This window comes from Entelurus aequoreus, linkage group LG09, assembly GCF_033978785.1.
Source record: "Entelurus aequoreus isolate RoL-2023_Sb linkage group LG09, RoL_Eaeq_v1.1, whole genome shotgun sequence".
NCBI classification, from domain to species: Eukaryota; Metazoa; Chordata; class Actinopteri; order Syngnathiformes; family Syngnathidae; genus Entelurus; species Entelurus aequoreus.
Window position 1 is genome coordinate 81178673 of NC_084739.1, and position 20786 is coordinate 81199458.

At 38.0% G+C, this 20786-nt stretch overlaps 1 protein-coding gene across 4 annotated transcripts in view; it reads right to left on the reverse strand.

Annotated features, from left to right (window-relative positions):
- LOC133656998 (general transcription factor II-I repeat domain-containing protein 2-like) overlaps window positions 1-20786 on the reverse strand; it is a 122290-nt gene that overhangs the window by 35571 nt on the left and 65933 nt on the right. For 3 of the 4 annotated variants that reach the window (XR_009827214.1, XR_009827216.1, XR_009827215.1), the window contains exon 3: window positions 15817-15880. The gene's annotated coding sequence lies outside the window, so the exon portion shown is untranslated. Of the gene's footprint in view, window positions 1-3707; window positions 3805-15816; window positions 15881-20786 lie in introns of all 4 variants that reach the window. The other variant, XR_009827217.1, reaches the window with a different exon arrangement.

The following is a 20786-nucleotide window of genomic DNA, read 5'->3' on the forward strand; positions in this document are numbered from 1 at the left end:
TCTCTTTTCTAAAGTAAATCTGTACAGCAGATATGATCATCTACATTAACAATATTTTTCTGAGTGGCTGAAAAGGATAGATAAAAATAAATAAATAAAAGTATTTTAGATTTTTTTTTAAAAACGTTTAAGGATCGTTTGAAATGATCGCAATTCATTCGAAAATCTTTTTTTAATCGACAATACCAAAATATGGTATCAATCAATCAAACTTTATATCGCACTTTTCATGCAAGTGACAACACAAAGTGCTTTACACCCAAAAAAACCAAAAAAACAAGAAAAAACACACGCCAGGAATTTCCCCGTGGGGACCAATACACACACTGCAGCACCTATTTGTGACCATTTGTCATACACGCGCGCACACACACACACACTCGCACGCAAACACACACCAAAATCATGAAAATTTAACTCCAAAGGACCAATTTAAAAAAAATGTAAAATAAATGCACAGAGCCTAATAAAAGGCAATTTCTTATTGATTCCGTTGCTTTGGATGTGAGTCACATGTCAGGTTTTTGTATTTTAGGATAGAAATACAAAAAAACCCACACACACACACAGGACTATAGACAATGTCAAAAAATGGCATGACACTGAAGTTTGAGGAAAAATGCCACTTTTGAGGTGTTCACACTTGAGAATATCTCAAAATAACGCCATCTAAAATATATATTTCAAATAATATAATTGTAAATGTATTAAAATGTATAATAAATATATTTTAAAATAATGTATATATAATAATAAAATATAAATAATACATTAATAAATAAGTAAGAACATAAATAAAAGAATAATAGCAGTAATAATAGCAATAAATAAAACGGGAAAAAAACAGAAGAAAAAATCATGACACTGAGGATAGAGAAATTAAACATGCAGATCCCTGAAAGCGGTGTGTCGAGAAATAGATGTTAGAATACAATTAGTACAAACAATTGAAGTCTATCTTTCAGGTGAGTTTTTCCATAAGCCAACACCCTAAAAATGCACACGGTAGCTGCCATTCAGTAACGCCTTTTTCATTTTAAACAGATTACTAATAATAATCAGGCGGCTGATTGGAGCTGTGGCCGCAAGGTAGTTGGTGCCTGTCGTGGCGGTAATCCTACAACCCGTTGGTGGACACCGGCGGTGAGGGATGCCGTCAAGCTGAAGAAGGAGTCCTATCGGGTTCTTTTGGCTCATAGGACTCCGGAGGCAGCGGACAGGTACCGACAGCGGACAGGTACCGACAGCAGACAGGTACCGACAGCGGACAGGTACCGACAGCGGACAGGTACCGACAGCAGACAGGTACCGACAGCGGACAGGTACCGACAGCAGACAGGTACCGACAGCGGACAGGTACCGACAGCGGACAGGTACCGACAGCGGACAGGTACCGACAGCAGACAGGTACCGACAGGCCAAGCGGTGTGCGGCTTCGGCGGTCGCGGAGGCAAAAACTCGGACATGGGAGGAGTTTGGAGAAACCATGGAAAACGACTTCCGGACGGCTTCGAAGCGATTCTGGACCACCATCCGCCGCCTCAGGAGGGTGAAGCAGTGCACTGTCAACACCGTGTATGGTGAGGATGGTGTTCTGCTGACCTCGACTGCGGATGTTGTGGATCAGTGGAGGGAATACTTCGAAGACCTCCTCAATCCCACCAACACGTCTTCCTATGAGGAAGCAGTGCCTGGGGAATCTGTGGTGGGCTCTCCTATTTCTGGGGCTGAAGTTGCTGAGGTAGTTAAAAATCTCCTCTGTGGCAAGGCCCCGGGGGTGGATGAGATCCGCCCGGAGTTCCTTAAGGCTCTGGATGCTGTGGGGCTGTCTTGGTTGACAAGACTCTGCAGCATCGCGTGGACATCGGGGGCGGTACCTCTGGATTGGGAGACCGGGGTGGTGGTTCCTCTCTTTAAGAAGGGGAACCGGAGGGTGTGTTCCAACTATGGTGGGATCACACTCCTCAGCCTTCCCGGTAAGGTCTATTCAGGTGTACTGGAGAGGAGGCTACGCTGGATAGTCAAACCTCGGATTCAGGAGGAACAGTGTGGTTTTCGTCCTGGTCGTGGAACTGTGGACCAGCTCTATACTCTCGGCAGGGTCCTTGAGGGTGCATGGGAGTTTGCCCAACCAGTCTACATGTGCATTGTGGACTTGGAGAAGGCATTCGACCGTGTCCCTCAGGAGGTCCTGTGGGGAGTGCTCAGAGAGTATGGGGTATCGCACTGTCTGATTGTGGCGGTCCGCTCCCTGTATGATCAGTGTCAGAGCTTGGTCCGCATTGCCGGCAGTAAGTCGGACACGTTTCCAGTGAGGGTTGGACTCCGCCAAGGCTGCTCTTTGTCACCCATTCTGTTCAGAACTTTTATGGACAGAATTTCTAGGCGCAGTCAAGGCGTTGAGGGGATCTGGTTTGGTGGCTGCAGGATTAGGTCTCTGCTTTTTGCGGATGATGTGGTCCTGATGGCTTCATCCGGCCAGGATCTTCAGCTCTCACTGGATCGGTTCGCAGCTGAGTGTGAAGCGACTGGGATGAAAATCAGCACCTCCGAGTCCGAGTCCATGGTTCTTGCCCGGAAAAGGGTGGAGTGCCATCTCCGGGTTGGGGAGGAGATCTTGCCCCAAGTGGAGGAGTTCAAGTACCTAGGAGTCTTGTTCACGAGTGAGGGAAGAGTGGATGGTGAGGTCGACAGGCGGATCGGTGCGGCGTCTTCAGTAATGCGGACGCTGTATCGATCCGTTGTGGTGAAGAAGGAGCTGAGCCGGAAGGCAAAGCTCTCAATTTACCGGTCGATCTACGTTCCCATCCTCACCTATGGTCATGAGCTTTGGGTTATGACCGAAAGGACAAGATCACGGGTACAAGCGGCCGAAATGAGTTTCTTCCGCCGGGTGGCGGGGCTCTCCCTTAGAGATAGGGTGAGAAGCTCTGCCATCCGGGGGGAGCTCAAAGTAAAGCCTCTGCTCCTCCACATCGAGAGGAGCCAGATGAGGTGGTTCGGGCATCTGGTCAGGATGCCACCCGAATGCCTCCCTAGGGAGGTGTTTAGGGCACGTCCAACCGGTAGGAGGCCACGGGGAAAACCCAGGACACGTTGGGAAGACTATCTCTCCAGGCTGGCCTGGGAACGCCTCGGGATCCCCCGGGAGGAGCTGGACCAAGTGGCTGGGGAGAGGAAAGTCTGGGCTTCCCTGCTTAGGCTGCTGCCCCCGCGACCGACCTCGGATAAGCGGAAGAAGATGGATGGATGGATGGATACTAATAATGGTATGGGTTGCATTTGTTCAAAAAGGAAAACTGCACTTTTTCTAATTTCATCCATAACCCTTATGTGAGTCAAGAACACGTGTGTCTTTTCCTTTTTTGTGCCTTTTAAATAGAGGAAAAACTGCTAGTAAGAGGCAGCTAACAATGCACATACTGGGTACACGATCTATTCCAATAAATCCCTAGTACCGTATGTATGCAATGCAGTTACAGCCACATTAAAGATAGCATGTAATATTTACAGTATTTTGGACATTTTACGTATTACTGTAAATTCTTTCCTGGGCTCAATTTTACAAAGCGCATAGCAACCAATTCCACTTCTGCCAACAACAGCAAAAATGGCACCTTTTTGTGTTTGCTACCACTCATGGCAAATTTCATGAAAGCCTTGGAGCGTTATCAGGTTTCATATAAGAACATAAAACTGCCACTTACAATGTACGCTCTTACAAGGCTGCCGACTGATGGGATGGTTGTATCTTTCTGCACTTGTGCTCTCCCTGAGCTGCTAAATCCAGAATACTCCTTACTCCTAAAATATTTTAAAAAATGTTGCAATGGGCTTTAAGCTGTGTTGCATTTATTGAGAGCCATATAGTATCAAGTTGGTAGCATGTGCAAGATTGAAAAAAATAAAATAAAATAGAAAAAAAAAAAAATAATACATCCAAAAATAAACAGATAAAAAATAAAAACAAGTTGGTAGCGTGTGGATTTAAAAAAAGTTCTACTTCTCGGCTTGGTGCCACAACAGAATACAGTACCATACTGGTGAGCTGCATTATTTATAAACTAGCATTAACTATTGCTAACTCAAAGGCATTTCAGCAGAAGCAGCTCAAACTTCTTTTTTTTCAATTTTATTTTATGGCGGGTTGCAATTAGCAGCTCTAGCTAGCAGGTACCTGGCTATTCGCTAGTGGAGCAGTGTGAGCAAGGAAAAGTAGTTCCTCTGCGTTAGCTCTTATAATGATGTTGCCACAGCTTGGTTAATATGCAGGTCACTGCATGTAAATTAAGTGTTGTTGGTGGTTCTGCTGTCTTTTTAGAGCATTTTGTAGGCAGAATAGATTGATTCCAAATACCTGTATATATGAATTGATTTATAATCTGGATGAATAAAAAGAATCAAGATTCGGAGGTGAATCGATTGTTTTGTGCACCCCTAAATACTCCTACATCGTCTGGAATTGTACCACGGTTTATCATTAATGCCGGTAATAGTTACATCCCTTCATGATACATAAAAATGTTGTATTACCTATACTAGCCTCCAAGCATGTCTCATGCAGACCTGCACACATCATCTTCCATACGTCTTGAAATGTCACAGGAAGTGACTTTAATCAATAAAAGAATCACAATCGTGTGTTTCCCAATGTTTTGGTGACCTTATGCAGCTGCAACAAACAATCCCGATAACAAACACTAAATAAACGCACTGTCGTTTCGTGACACAAGACATACTTTTCCCGGGAGACTCACGAATTTCAGTGCCCCTCCCGATATTCTCCCGAATTTCTCCCGATTTCCACCCGGACAACAATATTGGGGGCGTGCCTTAAAGGCACTGCCTTTAGCGTCCTCTTTAACCTGAAAAAGAGACTATTATATATGTCTCCGTTATCCATAGGTTTATCTATAAGCCATAAAGTAGGCAGGCACGGAGCTATTTCTCAGCGTGTGTTTATTCCAGCCGGCACGTTAATACACTGACACACAACATCCGGATTCCCATCATGCATTGCTTCTTGAATGGGATTGAGCTGAAAATTTAAATTTCCCCTCAGGGATTAATCAAGTGTTTCTGATTCTGATTCTGATTCAAAACTACGGCAAGTAGTAATGTCCAAAAACATAACAGAGACGAAGCAGAAGAACGAAGAAGAGACGTGGCGACGACGAGTAAGAAGAAGAAATACGCTTGCAAGTTCCAAAATGATTGGAAAAAATAATTTCAGTTCATCCAGGACAGCTGGAAGGGGAAAGGGTAAGCTGCCTGCACATTTCGTAGATCAGACTTCTCCATTGAACACGGTGGCCGAACGGATATACTCATTCATGAACGGATTATTATATATATATATATATGTATATATATATATATATATACCGTATATTGCCAAATAAACGCCGTTGTGCAAATAACCGCCCATGTCCTAAGAGCCGCCTGGGGTCTGACCCCATTTTGTGAATTAACCGCCTATGTCCAAATAGTCGCCCATGGGCTGTTATTTGCATGATTTAGATTAAAATGCTACAGGGGTTCCGTTTGCTGCAGTATTATTGTTTTGATGGTTGTATAGAGTACTTGGTACCATCATTTTATTTTTCCTGTATGCTGCTTTATTTAAAACTTGGAGTACTGTAGCCTTTATTTTATTTAAGTGACAGTATTATTGTTCTGTTTTGATGGTGGCTTTTATACTTGAGTACTTGGTACCATAATTGTGTTTTTCCTGGTAGGCTGTTTTATTTAAAAAGTTTATTTATTTTTAATATTGGTATTTTATTTGACAATTGTTGCACTACTGCCATGTTGAGGCCTTGTTGATCTCTTGTCTTTTGATAGCTTACCTCATGTTGATCTCTTGTTTTTTTGTTTGTATGTTTACAATAGCTTTTACATTTAAAGTTTTTTGTAGGAAAAAAAAATACTGGACAGTAACCATTGTAACCAAATAATGGCCTGGTGCAGGCTGCTGCAAAAATAAATAAAAGCCTTGTGCAAATAACCGCCTGCTTCTTTTAAACGCCTGTCTCCAAAATCGATTTTGTGCCCGGGCTACTATTTGGTAATATACGGTATATATATTTATTAGGGCTGTGAATCTTTGGGTGTCCCACAATTCGATTCAATATCGATTCTTGGGGTCACGATTCGATTAAAAATCTTTTTTTTTTTTTCAATTCAACACGATTCTCAATTCAAAAACGATATTTTCCCGATTCAAAAGGATTGTCTATTGATGCAATACATAGATTTGAGCAGGATCTACCCCAGTCTGCTGACATGCAAGCAGAGTAGTAGATTTTTGTAAAAAGCTTTTATAATTGTAAAGGACAATGTTTTATCAACTGATTGCAATAATGTACATTTGTTTCAACTATTAAATGAACCAAAAATATGACTTATTTTATCTTTGTGAAAATATTGGACACAGTGTGTTGTCAAGCTTATGAGATGCGATGCAAGTGTAAGCCACTGTCACACTATTGTTCATTTATTTTTATTTTTATAAATGTATAATGATAATGTCAATATGGGATTTTTAATCACTGCTATGTTGAAATTGTAACTAATATTGATACTGTTGTTGATAATATTCATTTTTGTTTCACTACTTTTGGTTTGTTGTGTGTGGTGTTTGTGTCTCCTCTCAATTGTTGTGTGTGGTGTTTGTGTCTCCTCTCAATTGTTGTGTGTGGTGTTTGTGTCTCCTCTCAATTGTTGTGTGTGGTGTTTGTGTCTCCTCTCAATTGTTGTGTGTGGTGTTTGTGTCTCCTCTCAATTGTTGTGTGTGGTGTTTGTGTCTCCTCTCAATTGTTGTGTGTGGTGTTTGTGTCTCCTCTCAATTGTTGTGTGTGGTGTTTGTGTCTCCTCTCAATTGTTGTGTTTATTGCAGTTCTGAGTGTTGCTGGGTCGGGTTGGGTTTTGGAATTGGATTGCATTGTTATGGTATTGCTGTGTATTGTTTTGTTGGATTGATTAATTAAAAAAATAAAACAATTAAAAAAAATGTTTTAAAAATAAAAAATAAATTTAAAAATGAGAATCGATTTTGAATCGCACAACGTGAGAATCGCGATTCGAATTCGAATCGATTTTTTCCCACACCCCTAATATGTATATATATATATACAGTATATATAAGAAATACTTCAATGTATACACCCCCCGCTAACCGCATTCGGAGGTCTCAAGGTTGGCAAGTATGACACAAGATGACCACCAGATTGCATAAAGTGACTCCACACTTTCAAGCAGAGGAACCAGCACTTCCCTAAACTCACAGTCAATGGAGCAATCGAGAGAATGTTGCAACCGGACTGACGTGATTTATCATTTTATCCTCCTCAGAATCTTTTAACAGCGCTGGTCGGGTCCTTTGACAAACCCCCCCTCGCCCTACTCTCTGTATTAATTAGCCAAAGTGGAGGGGATCGATCAATCATCATGGCCATCAATAAGTCCGTCAGACAGGGTGGGGACACGAGGCCACGCCATCTGGGACTAAAATCCTCTATCTTGTAGGTGGAGAAGACATTTAGTTCAGTTGTTCAGTAAGACGTATTGACCACAGGCTAGTAACAGCAGTCAGGATTACTTTATTGTAAAAGACAGAGACAAAGCTTTGCGACATTTAGCTCCAGGCTAACGTTACCCCGACAAGGGAACCTCACTCATTTTCCATTCTATCAGTCATAGCCTCCCAGGGTTCTACGCCAGATAAAGTGTGATTTTCTGCAGCGGAGAATATATATATATATATATATATATATATATATATATATATATATATATATATATATATATATATATATATATATATATATATATATATATATACGCACGTTACATTCCTTGTTTAAACCTAGCTGCTAACAGGAAGGCTGAGGAGGCTCAGAGCTAAAAATCAAAAAGCACTTTAACCTAAAATAAAATAACCAAAATCAACCATTGGTTGTTGATTAATATGAGAGTGTCGACTTGTCATAGTATAGGCTAGTGACGCTCAAGTAGCCCCGAGCTAACTTGACTCACTTGGGGAACCGCACTCCATTACATTTCCATCAGTCTGTGGCCTCTCAACTTGTATTTTCTTGTTCTATGTGAGATAAAGTGTTTTTTTTTTTCAGTGCAGAGAATGTGTAAAAATTAGAGATGTCCGATAATGGCTTTTTTGCAGATATCCGATATCCCGATATTGTCCAACTCTTAATTACCGATTCCAATATCAACCGATACCGATATATACAGTCGTGGAATGAACACATTATTACGCCTAATTTTGTTGTGATGCCCCGCTGGATGCATTAAACAAAGTAACAAGGTTTTCCAAAATAAATCAACTCAGGTTATGTAAAAAAATGCCAACATGGCACTGCCATATTTATTATTGAAGACATAAAGTGCATTATTTTTTTTAACATGCCTCAAAACAGCAGCTTGGAATTTGGGACATGCTCTCCCTGAGAGAGCATGAGGAGGTTGAGGTGGGCAGGGTGGGGTGTAGATTGTAGCGTCCCGGAAGAGTTAGTGCTGCAAAGGGTTCTGGGTATTTGTTCTGTTGTGTTTATGTTGTGTTACGGTGCGGATGTTCTCCCGATATGTGTTTGTCATTCTTGTTTGGTGTGGGTTCACAGTGTGGCGCATATTTGTAACAGTGTTAAAGTTGTTTATACGGCCACCCTCAGTGTGACCTGTATGGCTGTTGACCAAGTATGCATGGCATTCACTTGTATGTGTGAAAAGCCGTAGATATGATGTGATTGGGCCGACACGCAAAGGCAGTGCCTTTAAGGTTTGTTGGTGCTTTGTACTTCTCCCTACAGCAGTGTTTTAAAAAGTCATAAATTGTACTTTTTTAAACTATTACCGATAATTTCCAATATTAAATTTTAAAGCATTTATCGTCCGATAATATCAGCAGTCCGATATTATCGGACATCTCTAGTAAAAATGAAACATTAAATTCCTTGTTTAAACCCGACTGCTAAAAGGAAATCTGGGGAGGCTCAGAGCTAAACATCAAAAGGCACAATCCAACTATAACGCAAAAATAACCAAAATTAGACAGTTGTTGTTAATTGATATAAGCATGTCAACATGTCAGGACATATTTAAGTGATGGTCAGATAGCCTTAGTGGCTCCCTGAAGCTTTTTCAAAAATGTATGAAAATTGATCAATTAAAAAAAAATGTGGTGGGCGGACAAACATGACACAAATCTTCCTAATTGTTAGAAATCCTACCGTTTATATTAAACATGCTTCACTGATGAGAGTATTTGGCGAGCGCCCTTTTGTCCTACTAATTTTGGCGGTCCTTGAACTCACCATACTTTGTTTACATGTGCAACTTTATCCGACGCTGCCACAGAGAGTTTGTGTTCCTTCTTTGTCTCATTTTGTCTGCCAAACTTTTTATGCTGTGCGTGAATGCACAAAGGTGAGCATTGTCGATGTTATTGACTTGTGTGGAGTGCTAATCAGGCATATTTGGTCACTGCATGACTGCAAGCGAATCGATGCTAACATGCTATTTAGGCTAGCTGCATGTACATATTGCATCATTATGCCTCGTTTGTAGGGAAACTTGAGCTCATTTAATGTCCTTTACTTACGTCCTCTGTGTATTTCATTTATATTTGCATGTCTCATGACATTGGGCAGCACGGTGGCAGAGGGGTTAGTGCGTCTGCCTCACAATACGAAGGTCCTGAGTAGTCGTGAGTTCAATCCCGGCCTCGGGATTTTTCTATGTGGAGTTTGCATGTTCTCCCCGTGACTGCGTGGGTTCTACTCCGGCTTCCTCCCACCTCCAAAGACATGCACCTGGGGATAGGCCCCTCCCACCTCCAAAGACATCCACCTGGGGATAGGCCCCTCCCACCTCCAAAGACATGCACCTGGGGATAGGTTGATTGGCAACACTAAATGGTCCCTAGTGTGTGAATGTGAGTGTGAATGTTGTCTGTCTATCTGTGTTGGCCCTGCGATGAGGTGGCGACTTGTCCAGGGTGTACCCCGCCTTCCGCCCGATTGTAGCTGAGATAGGCTCCAGCGCCCCCCGCGACCCCGAAGGGAATAAGCGGTAGAAAATGGATGGATGGATGTCTCATGACATTATCTGTATGTAATATTGGCTGCATTTTATAAAAGTTGTTTGTGTGCCATGTTGTTCCAGACCACAGCAAACGTTACCCAGCTAACAAAGATTGTAATAATCCATTAAGAGAAGACGGCCTGCCGTTTTCTTCAACTTGGACACACAATTCTATAACTTTGGCCACTCTAAGTTAGTTATTTCCAGGAGTTATCTCACCCTCGGAAAATCGTCTGTTTTACACGTTTTCCAATGTTGTAAAAATGTGTAGAATAAATATTACATTTCAACATTTCTGTCAACAAAGATTTGCATCAGCCTGCGACACAGTCATTTTGATAGTAGGCTAATATAGCTAACAGACATTTACATCATGTGTTGCCTTAATTATAACACTTTTATACAAGGCTTTTAATTTTTTGCGGCTCCAGACAGATTTTTATTCTTGTATTTTTGGTCCGATACGGCTCTTTCAGCATTTTGGGTTGCCGACCTCTGCCCTAAGCTAACTTCACCCGCCTAGGGAACCTCACTCTTTATCATTTCAACTTATATGTTATTGTTTTATGTCAGACATTGAATAAAGAGGGATTTCCTGCAGTGGAAAAATTATTTTGAAATGATACATTTAATGACTTGTTTAAACCCGACTGCTAACAGGAAAACTGGGGAGGCTCAGAGCTCAATATCAAAAGGCACCCAAGTACTTTAACTTACAGATTTAACCAAACTCAACCAATTATTGTTGACGAATGAGCTTGTCAAAATGTCAAAGCATTGTCTAATGATAGCCAGGTAGTCCTAAGCTAACTTTATCCGCCTAGGGAACCTCACTCCATTACATCTGTGGCATTTTGAAATCATTTCAACTTGTATACGTTATTGTTCTACATTCAACATTGAATAAAGTGAAGACAATATGTAAAAATGAAACATACAATTCTGTGTTTAATTTAACCTCTTAAGGCTTAAACTTTGTATTTCTCTTTGCTATTTGGGCTTATTGGACCCTAATTAGAATAAAAACTAAGAATCATCTTTTGATATGATGTACTTATTCCATAAGTAACAAACGTGTACTTCATGTTTAGTGACATGCTAATTCTTATTTTTACACTTTTTTCCCCCAAATTCCATTGTATGTTATACTCTTCTGACACCACCAGATGGCAGTATAAGTGTCCACATAAGTGGCCATAAGACCCCAATTCAGTAGTGTACACAATTGTGGAAATAAGAGCTAAAAGGTGCTGTCCACGCATGTGGCCACTAAGCCTTTAAAACCTGACTGCTAACAGGAAGACTGGGGAGGCTCAGAGCTAAACATCAACAACTAAAACATCAAATAAAATAGTCAAAACCAACCAGTTGTTGTTGATAACTATGTGCATGTTAACAAGCCAGGACTTATTCTAGTAGTGATAGTCAACTAGCCCTAAGCTAACTTTAGCCGCCTAGGGAACCTCACTCTATTAAATTTACATCAGTCTTCGCCTCTTGTTATCATTTCAACTTGTATATTATTGTTTTACGTCAGACATGGAATAAAATGGGATTTTCTGCAGTGGAAAAAATATTTTGAAATGATGCATTTTATTACTTGTTCAAACCCGACTGCTAACAGGAAAACTGGGGAGGCTCGGAGTTCAACACCAAAAGGCACAAGTACTTTAACTCAGTGTTTTTCAACCACTGTGCCTCGGCACACTAGTGCAGTGGTCCCCAACCATCGGGCCGCGGCCCGGTACCGGTCTAAATTTTAAAATATATATATATACACAGTATATATATATATATATATATATATATAAACTTTTTTTTTTTTTAAATTAAATCAACATAAAAAACACAATATATACATTATATGTCAATATAGATCAATACAGTCTGCAGGGATACAGTCCGTAAGCACGTATGATTGTATTTCTTTATGACAAAAAAAATAAGAAAAAGAAAAAAAAAAATACCCCCCTCCCCGGTCCGTGGGACACATTTTCAAGCGTTGACTGGTCCGCAGCTACAAAAAGGTTGGGGACCAGTGCACTAGTGTGCCGTGAGATACAGTCTGGTGTGCCGTGGGAGATGATCTAATTTCACATATTTGGGTTAAAAATATTTTTTGCAAACCAGTAATTGTATTCTCCAAGTTATGTGTTGTTGTTGTTGAGTGTCGGTGTTGTCTAGAGCTCGGCAGAGTAACCGTGTAATACTCTTCCATATCAGTAGGTGGCAGCCAGTAGCTAATTGCTTTGTAGATGCAGGTAAAAAAAGTGTCTGATGCTTAAACCAAAAATAAACAAAAGGTGAGTGCCCTTAAGAAAAGGCATTGAAGCTTAGGGAAGGCTATGCAGAACGAAACTAAAACTGAACTGGCTACTAAGTAAACAAAAACAGAATGCTGGACGACAGCAAAGACTTACTGTGGAGCAAAGACGGCGTCCACAATGTACATCCAAACATGACATGACAATCAACAATGTCCCCACAAACTGAAATATTCTTGATTGCTAAAACAAAGTAGATGCGGGAAATATCGCTCAAAGGAAGACATGAAACTGCTACAGGAAAATACCAAAAAAAGAAAAAAAAAGCCACCAAAATAGGAGCGCAAGACAAGAACTAAAACACTACACACAGGAAAACAGCAAAAAACTCCAAATAAGTCATGGCATGATGTGACAGTACACCTACTTTGAGACAAGAGCTATATTGATGCATGCTTGGTTATGCTTTAAAGTCATATCCAACAATTGTGACGATGACTTTTAACTGTCAACTGAGTTTATGATTTGTGCTGGTGGTGTGCCTCCGCATTTTTTCAACGCAAAAAATGTGCCTTGGCTCAAAAAAGGTTGAAAAACTGCTTTAACTTACAGATTGAACCAAACTCAACCAATGATTGTTGACAAACGAGCGTGTTAACATGTTAACAAACACTAGTTTAGGAGTAGCCAACAAAATGTTGTTTAACAACACGTAAACAACATTTTGTTAAGAACAAAGGTCATTTTTTATTTTGACTTGTATGCAGGTTTACCAAGTACAGGAAACGCTACCTGTAAAAACAAGACGGATATGAAAAAGCGACGAGGTGTCACTTGGGACGACGCCATGCTGACGCGTACGAGTGCCGCCTCAGACGGCTCATTTGAATGTGGAAATGTCAGACGCCTGGCTCACGTGCGCGTCCACGTGCATGCAAACGATGACACACACACGCCATTTAGCAGGATTTTATTTTTCAACTTTACATTTTTGTGCTACAAACAATGTTAATACAGGTTATATACAATAATATAATATTTGTGGTCTTTTTTCTTTTTTTTACACATTTTTACACATCCAAGAGCCTTTTATTTTGCAGGAAAATTGTTTTAAAAGTCCTACTTTAAATTGGGGTGTCCTGATACAGGTTTTCATTTCCAGTCCAATACCGATATTGATGTCTTGAATATTGGCTGATACCGATATCAATCCAATACGATATCATTAGTAATCATACATACTTTTTTTTAATTTCATAGCTGGGAATGTTAGAAAAGGGTTGGCCAAGTAAAATGAATCAAACAGTGAACAACAGTAGGTATAAAAAAACAAACCTATTTATTATTAACCCTCGGGAATGGATTCAAGCTGTTTTTAAATGCAAGTGGAGTGGTACTGAAATTAATTTTTGGTGCAATTCATTAAGTCAAGCTCATGTATCACCTGGTTCTTCCGTGCTCAGCCACATATGTTTTTACGTTATTTTTATTATGTGTGCATGTGTGTGGTGGTGGTGGGGGGGGGGGGGGGGCGAGGGGTTGACTGTCTCAACTTGTTTATTGTTTTTTAAAATGTTTTTAAATGTAAAAGACATTTGTCCTACATTTTATATGGATGAAAAGTGCTATACAAATAAAGTTTGATTGATAATGCAGTAAGTTGCATGATGCGGACACGTTTGTTACTGGATACTTTCTAACACTCTTCTGCCTTGGAAACTTTGTATGCAAGTAATATACAACTATAATTATTTGATACTTGCAAATAATAACAAAAGTGCTGTTTTACACTGCAATATTTTTCAATTAAAGACACTCAATATTCATGACTAGCTTGTGGGCTATTGTGTGCTTATCTGTTGTGTAGCTGCTAGCTCCCAGTAGCCCATAGCCTTGCATGTTTACCTTTTGTACATGACTCGACTAAAAGAGATGAAAAGACCAACCTTGTGTGTTTATAGGCGGGACATTTTGATGTTAGCTGATGTTAACACTGCAGGGCTGCTTGTATCAGACCGCTTATGTTATGTCTTACATATAAGCTGATATCATTGTTTTATTTTTTTTTTAATCACACCGATAGCTAATATCAACATCAGATCAGGACACCTCTAGTTTTTAAAGTATTTCAGATACATTTGTGTAGCATTTTTTTTGCGTTTGAGAAAAAAAATGTTGCGTTTGTGTAACATTTTTTTGCGTTTGTGAAATTTTTTTTTTGCCTTTGTGAAACATTTTCTTGAGTTTGTGAATCATTTTTTTGAGTTAGTGAATCATTTTTTGGCCTTTGTGAAAAAAATGTTTCAGTTTGTGAAAAAAAATTTAGAGCTTGTGAAACATTTTTTTGAGTTTTTGAAACATTTTTTGAGCTAGTGAAACATTTTTTTGCCTTTGTGAAACATTTTTTTGAGTTTGTGAAAAAAAAATTGAGTTTGTGAAACATTATTTTGAGTTTGTGAAACATTTTTTGAGCTCATGAAACATTTTTGCGTTTGTAAAATATTATTTTGAGTTTGTAAAACATTTTAGAGTTTGTGAAAAAAATGTTTGCATTTGTGAAACATTTTTTGCGTTTGTGAAACATTTTTTGGAGTTTGTGGATTTTTTTTTTTGGAGTTTATGAAACGTTTGGGGTTTTTTTGCGTTTGGAAAACATTGTTTGGAGTTTGTGAAACATTTTTGCTCTCTAAAAACTTTTTTATTTTTTTAACTTGTGAAACATTTTTTTGCGTTTGAGAAAAATATGTTTGCGTTTGTGTAACTTTTTTTTGAGTTTGCGAATAATTTTTTTGAGTCAGTGAATCATTTTTTGGCCTTTGTGAAAAAATTTTTTGAGTTTGTGAAAACATTTTTAGAGTTTGTGAAACATTATTTTGAGTTTGTGAAACATTTTTTGAGCTTGTGAAACATTTTTGCGTTTGTAAAATATTTTTTTGAGTTTGTGAAACATTTTTTTGCCTTTGTGAAACATTTTTTCGAGTTTGTGAAAAAAAAAAATTTTGTTTGTGAAACATTTTTTTGTGTTTATGAAACATTGTTTGGAGTTTGTGTAAACATTGTTTGGAGTTTGTGGAAAACATTTTTTGAGTTTATGAAACGTTTTTTGGAGTTTGTGAAACGTTTTTGAGTTTGTTAAACTTTTTTTTTGAGTTTGTTAAACATTTTTTGAGTTTGTGATACATTTTTGAATTTGTGAAAAAAGTTTTTGAGTGTGTGGAGTTTTGGCAGTAATTTCAATCCGTACAACATAGCCCCCCCCCCCCCCCCCCCCCCTCAAAGTGAGGCAGAACACTAAGCGCCTCACAGCATGACATCAATCTGCAGTTTATTGTTCGATTAGCAAGAAAAGTAATCTCACGCTTACATTAAATACATTCAACAGCCTAATGGTGTGTGATAAATGTTTATGCAAACATGATATTGACAGCCAAACAGACACACGACCTCCTACCTAGTTTATGAAGGCTTGCACAATCAGTCGGTCGGCTCCTGTAGCGCCCTCTCCGCTTGCTGCCCTGTAATTGAACAATAATATGCAAATTCAGCAATTTTACTCAATCAATCAATCATACAGAACATATATTTTTAACACACTTAAATGAACCAATATTGTATTCATGTTTTTTTTTTTCTTCCCATGTTGACAGGTGTCCAAACTTTTATCAACAAGGGGCACAAACAGAAAACTGAAGAATGACATATTGTATGCAATAAAGACCCTAAAACCAACAAGCGGTGCAACAGTTAGTCGACATTGTTGACAATAACAAAAATTGTTGTTGACAATTATATTTGTTGACAATAGTCGTGACGCCATCATTCGTGTTTTTCTGGGCGGAAGCCAGTTGGCGGCACCTCTCGCAAAAACACCGCCAGTGAAAACATGCAAAGTGCGAGAACATTTCCTCCTTTCTCGTTAAAAACATGAATACCTTGCTCCTTTTGCAAAGTGGACCTCGTTTTACAGGGCAATACATCTGGGATACGCCAGCAGGATGTGGATTCAACCTCGGTAAGTGTTAGCTAGCTAGCGAGGTAGAAGCTAACAAGTGTGAAACCAAGATAACTTTAAAAATAACTTTAACTATCATTTTAGCCAAAGTCAGCCAGCTGAACTTTGTCTACATCAACTGAAATACTTTTTAAAGCTGCGTCAATTTCAGTTTATATATATCATATATTGCATGTGAAAAATAAGGTATCTAAAAGCTTATTTATTTTGAACAAGGTTAAATACAGTTTCCCGTACAACACAATGAGAATGTTATATTGCTCAATTATTCTACCTTATTTCAATTATTGTGCAGAAATATGGGGAAATACATATCACAGCAACATAATGCCTTTATTTCTTTCACAGAAAAGAGCAATTCGTATAATTTTACAGTAGGATATAGAGACCACACAAATCCACTCTTCATTGGGTCAGGATTATTCAAACTAAAAGACGTTGTAGAATTGCATACTCTATTAGTGATGTTCAAAGCTAGAAATAAAGTTCTTCCGAAGGACTTACAAAAGTTATTTGTGTTCACGTCTGAAGATGAGAACCACAGAAGGCCGTATGACTTTAAACATCCAAGAGTGCCAACAAATTTGAAGCAAATGTTGCTGGTGTGAAAGCATGGAATTCTCTAGACAAAGACTTAAAAAGTTGCAAGAATATCTTTGAATTGAAAAAGAGTTACAAAGAGAGACAACTGGAATTATATCAAACTGATTTTTGATTTTGATTGGACGTGTCATTTTGAAAATGCTTAAACGAAAATTTGAAGTATTTTAGAGTTCGGGTGTTGGTGGAGGGAACAGTGATAAAAGTCATCTAAAATAATTTGTGTTAAAAAGGGGGCAGATAAATATAAGAATAGTATTCTTCCATCTGCTCCTTTCTGATCATGGAAATGTACACTACCGTTCAAAAGTTTGGGGTCACCCAAACAATTTAGTGGAATAGCCTTCATTTCTAAGAACAAGAATAGACTGTGGAGTTTCAGATAAAAGTTCTCTTTTTCTGGCCATTTTGAGCGTTTAATTGACCCCACAAATGTGATGCTCCAGAAACTCAATCTGCTCAAAGGAAGGTCAGTTTTGTAGCTTCTGTAACGAGCTAAAGTGTTTTCAGATGTGTGAACATGATTGCACAAGGGTTTTCTAATCATCAATTAGCCTTCTGAGCCAATGAGCAAACACATTGTACCATTAGAACACTGGAGTGATAGTTGCTGGAAATGGGCCTCTATACACCTATGTATATATTGCACCAAAAAGCAGACATTTGCAGCTAGAATAGTCATTTACCACATTAGCAATGTAGAGAGTGTATTTCTTTAAAGTTAAGACTAGTTTAAAGTTATCTTCATTGAAAAGTACAGTGCTTTTCCTTCAAAAATAAGGACATTTACATGTGGACCCAAACTTTTGAACGGTAGTGTATAAGAAACAAAAAAACAATGAAAGTGTCAACTGTATATGGCTTGTATATATGCATTTTCATGAAAGGAATAAAAAGAAATGATGATGATGATGATGAGTTTATTTGGAACATTTTTATGATACACATCACATATTTCCAGTTGTTTTTAATTACAGCACGTCCGAAAAGGAGTAGGAAGAAGCAGAGCGTATCTAATCCTACCCCACCGGCGTGGCTCGGCTGTGCCAGCAACTTTTTTTCATTTTTTTAAATTTTTTATTAAGGATCCCCATTAGTCTACACCGCAGTGGAGACTATTCTTCCTGGGGTCCAGGCAAAAAACATCACACAATAACAAAACAAAAGATTACAATGCAGTACAACATGATCAAATAATAAAATGTTGTATTACAAAAATAGCAACAACAAAGAACCAAAAAAACAACAACTTTGAGTTTCCATAATAATGTTCATACCGAAGATAAAAAAGAGCAATATAAAAATAGATATATATACTTTAGCAAAAATCAAACAAATAACCAATGACCTAAAATATACACATTAGTGTACCAAAAACAAACAATAAGTGACGAAAAAGTACCATCCAGCCATTTTCTACTGCTTGTCCCATAATCAATAAAATAGTCAATAATCAATAAAAGCAGTCATGACATTATGTACAATCTAGATCTGGATGTCCAAATGTATTCATGGAGTCCCGTCACTAATAGATAGTAAATATGGAAAACGCTGAAAGTGTCAAATGTTGAATTGCAAGCTTAATGCCAAGATGTTGTAAAGAAATAAACATAACCACAAACACCCACCCACATGAGTACAGTGAACTCATTAACATAACGTATTCATACATCCATCGGGAAGAAATAACACTTCAAATTGTACACGGAGAACCACTGATGCCTCGTGAAAGGAAATACGTAGATAAGCAAGTACATGACTGGATGATGTACACACAACTGCAATGCCAAAGTCAACACGCAACCTGCACTTTCAGAAAAAAAGACCAAACACAAATAAACAAGTGCACGTAGAGCGTGCACAAACACAAACAGCAAATTGCGGACACACACACATAGAAATAGTAAAAAAGTACAAAACATTATTACATTTGTACACACACACTGTGGCCATGAGCTGTGAAAATGTCTCATATTAAAAACACAACAAATTGTTCAAAATAATAGACACAGCTTTAAGTGTTAAATAAACATATTGGAGGAATTAGTGATAATACAAATTATATGAATGGCTTTTTGTGTTGGATACACTTAGCCGGCCGCTGTTCCTAATGCTGTGGCCTGCGAGACACTCATGCACACAATGGAGCGCGGTGACAAACACACAATGTATACACAAAGAAACCACAAATAAGACTATTCATAATAATCAAGTTATAATTATAGCACGCTCACTAGTAACATGTGACACAGCATGTGAAAAAACTATTTCTATAATAATAAAGTTATAATTATAGCAAGCTCACTAGTACAGGGGAAACCATGTCAAAATACACATTCATCATTTCTAGGCTTTAGATAAAGCTTTTACATTTATTGGAGAAATTCCAGCATCAAGCACAATTTAAATGCTCGCGTTTGACTCATAATTTGAACCAGTTTCTGCAATATTAGGAGGTGTGTGTGTGTGTGTGTGTGATATGATTGTATACAATATACATGAGACAGAGCGAAACGACACCGGTGTCATTTTGAAATTGACACAAATATCACAAATCTAATTACAGCCACGATAAACAATCACTAAAAGTACAAATTTAGAAAAGGACTTTTTATTCACGGGCCCTGAAGGCACAGACACACACACACACACACACACACACACACACACACACACACACACACACACACACACACACGCACACACACACACACACACACACACACACACACACACACACACACACACACACACACACACACACACACACACACACACACACACACACTCCCAGACAAAAACTGTTTATCACCCATTTTTGTAATATAAATACTTTTAACCAGCACCTGTTGTTGCAGATTGCTGAAAAGGTTAAAGTCTTTTTTCTTTCCAAACGAAAGTGAGTGGGTTGTCAGAGAAGTCAACGTTTCATGAGAGAAATTTCCCTTCAAGCCTCTCTGGTAATTTCACTCCAAAGCATCAAAGTTTCACTCTGACTTAGACGTTTATTTATGTGGAAAAACATCTGACGAGAACATGAGCAGAAAGGTTTGCAACCACACATTTGTCAGCATAAATCAACATTTACACATGTTATATTCTTTTATACGCTTCAGCTAAATTGTGAAATACATGTAATATTTTAACAATTACATACATATACATTTACATCTGTTGTATATATTTAAAAAATACATATATCTAAAAACACTTCATTTGTTTTCATTATTTAAAGCTTTTTTTAAAACAAGTTTTGTTACATAAAAACAAAACCAAATGCCTGAAAGGTTTGCTATGAAACATTTTACACAATGTATGTACATTTTATACATTTCAACACACATTTGAAAATACTTTAAAATATATTAATACTAAAAAATTCAAAATCAGATACTTTTTTTTTTTTTAAACCTAGTATCAGGTTTATTTGCTCTCAGTATTAGACATTTTATAGGTATATTTTATATATTTCAACTAGAAAACTTAAAATACATTGAAAATACTATACATATATAAACATATATATACATACACATATATATATATATACACACACACACACATATATATATATATACATACATAAATACACACACATATATATATATATTTATATATATATACACAAACACACATATATATACACACATATACTGTATATATATATATATAGATATATACATATATATACAGTATATACATACACATATATATGTATATATATATATATATATGAAGGGAATAAGCGGTAGAAAATGGATGGATGGATGGATGGATATATATATATATATATATATATATATATATAT